A 3,252-nucleotide genomic window follows, 5' to 3' on the forward strand; every position below is an offset into this window, starting at 1 on the left:
CTCAGAAAATGAAAAAACGGACCTTTTTTCGTTTCTGTCTCTTACAGATTTTATTTTTTTGTTATTCTAAATATAAGATGAAAATCAAAGCATTTTTAAAATTTAGTACATCCCTTTTTGATCATAAAAAGGAAAAACGCCTTGTATTTCAATTTTATTTTTTGTATTTTAAAACAAAAATCAACTAACCACTCGTTTTTTGTTTTTCAATACCCGTTTCAGAACGGAAAATCCAATTGCCATAATATTCACGGACCTATAAGCATGAAATAAGCAAATAACCGAGTCATAAATAAATAATCACATATGAGCATACAGCTGAGTTTGTTTTAAGACGCTGCATCCATGACAGGATATGTGATCCTCAAGTTGCCAATGTTCGTATCTCGAGTAATTTTATACAACTAATTGCATTTCAACCATTTATCCATTACTTTTATTTAGATTTTTGTCTTTTACTTGTTAAGTTCTTAGACACTAAATAGCAGCACATGCTCTAAAGTATTTATGTTTGTCGTGTATATTTCTCTGTCAGACTAATCAGTGGATATAAATGTGTGTCACAGTTGCAGTATATGTTTTCTACTTAGCTGAGCTTCTGCACAATAATATAATCCATGGTAACCAGTACACCCAAACTTTTCTTGCGTCTGCACTGCTAAGCAAACACATTTACTGAGCTGAAGCAATTAATCAAGTGATCTACAAAACAATGGATCAAGCTCTTTTTATTTTCTGATGAGTAACCTATTTAAGGAATTCTTTCGAGGAAAAGTTCCACAGATTAATTCAACTCAAATAAACGATTTTCATTATGTTTAAAAAGTAAAAAAAAATATAATAAAATAATTGTTTTAGCTTTGTACGTTTTATAGGTGCACAACATTGGACGTTTCCCAACTAATATTGGTCAATTCTTATATATGCATGTATTTTTTCCACATAGTTGCAGAGAACATTAAACCTCTTTTGCAGTAGAGTTAAGTTACTATACCAACTCTTTTTCCTGATGGCCCTATAGCAGATAAAAACATAAAGCGCAATGCTTTTCAAATGTACACATTGTTCAGGCAAAATAAGAAGCATACTTCAACTCACATGTAAAACATGTCACAGTTATTTTCATTTGACATTTTTCAACAAAACTAAACTTTTGTTGTCTGTCTGTTAATGTTCATTTTGGGCCAATATGATATTACATGTTTAAGCTTTTATCTGCAGATACCAATGATAAGCCTGAAATCATTGTGCATCTTTGTACATTTGTAGATATTTAGATGAGTAATTGAGGCACATTAATTTAGTTTTTTTATTTACTGGAATTGACGAGGCAAATGTATGATTTTAACTAAACTACAAAAATCATCATAATTATCACTTTAGCAACAGTCTTGCATTAGTTCCCTTTTGTAGTTTTTTCATCCACACCTTCGGCCAAAACATCAGCTTCATAAAATAAATGTAGAGTTGTGTTACGGTGTATGTGTGCACCAAAGGTCTGTAAGAGTTCATCATCAAGAGGATAGAATGGGTTTGATCCCAGTGAGTCGTACTTGGTAGTCACCCCACACACTTTCTCCTTCCCTGCTGATTACCATCTCATGTGAGATTTAGTTGCTTATCTCCCACGTTCTTATTCCTTCTTAAAGTTCCTGCTGCTCCGCCAGCCAAAGGCAGCTGAACAGCCATCACCAGAGCTGTAAGCTGTTGAGCTCTCAGCCCTGGAGCCTTTTCTCTTCATGGCATGCTGCCCTGAGGATATTTTAGAGCAGGGATAGGCAGCCATATGTGCCAGAGTGCGCTGGGAAAAGGGTTTTTAATTTCAGCTGAACACTACAGCAGCTGATGGTAAGTTTGTATTTTCGACGATGATCTGCACGGTGAAATGAGCTTCCCGTAGATGTACATCTGTTTTTTGTTTTCAAAGTCAGTTTTTGGTTGCCTGGTGTTTCAGACTGATGCTGGTACATGAGTGCAACAGCCACAAGGTGACACTGTAGTACACAATACAAGCAGAATGGAGCTTCACCCAAAATCTGGTTCTCCACTTGATCCCATCCTGGTGTAATATGGAAACCATCTCTTTCTCATTGAATATTTACATCCCAATTAGACATTAAAGATCTCAAAGCAGTGTTTTTTTTCTATCTCTTTCAAGGGAATTACTAGATTTCAGCAGGAAGTTTTTTTTAAGGCAGTAAAGGTTGCCTCTAAATGAGTCAAAGGTACCTTGAGTAGATCTGATGGACTTCCAAATGAGGGGTAAAACTGGACCAGACTTACCCCAGACAATCTACTTTGATCTCCCAATCTCCCCTGTGATATCCGGCTCTGGGAAAGCCTCCTTTACACCTTGTAGCCCTAAAGCAGAAGAGACACGGGGGCTTCACTCTCCTCCTCCTCCTCCCCTTCACTGCCCATCTTTCTCCCTTTCTCCACACACACATTCACCATCCACACCCTGCGCTGGACTCTCTTTTGAAAGTCTAGGACTTGATTTAAAATTCCTCTTCAGAGCGTGTCATGCATTTTATATGCATAGAGCAGAGGGGGGAGAGGAGGGAGGGATTGCGTGGGGGGGAGAGAGAAGAGGCTCCAGCCCAAATGAACTTCCCTCTCCGCCGCCGGTTTCCTCGGGGATATATCTGTACACACCACCATCACCCCTTTTCTTTCACTCCTCGCCCCTCATTTTCTCGCACCCACTCAACTCTTTCAACATTAGTTTTACTGCATCATGCTTTTCACAAATTCCACCGAGCAGCCCGAGCGCCGTAGAGCCTTTGAAGACAAGTGTGATCAGAACAGAGGCAGAGGGGTGTACAAAACCTGGCCGCGGGGCATTTGGGGTTTTTGCACTCGTGTTTAGCAGCGTATGGAGCAGAGGAGGGAGGCTGACAAGTGCAGTGTTTGGGGACAGCTTTGATGTCTGATGGGGTGCGGCTGCTGCTGCTGCTGCTGCTGCTGCTGCTTCTGCTTCTTCTTCTGCTGCTGCTTCTTCTGCTGCTGCTTCTGCACAGTCCTTCACAAGGAGACTTGCGTTGACACAAGCTGAGCTCATACAGACAGAACACAACTGTGATAGATAACAGATAATCAAAAGAGCACAGTGATTCACTGCCAGTGCACCTCAACATCTCTTATTCTCTCTCTGCCTTGCTGACTGGCTCACAGATGAAGCCGGGAATCAATAAACCCCCCCTAAAAGAGAAGAAGAAGAAGAGCAGACACAACATGAACTTGGACGGCATG

This window comes from Amphiprion ocellaris, chromosome 10, assembly GCF_022539595.1.
Source record: "Amphiprion ocellaris isolate individual 3 ecotype Okinawa chromosome 10, ASM2253959v1, whole genome shotgun sequence".
NCBI lineage: Eukaryota > Metazoa > Chordata > Actinopteri > Pomacentridae > Amphiprion > Amphiprion ocellaris.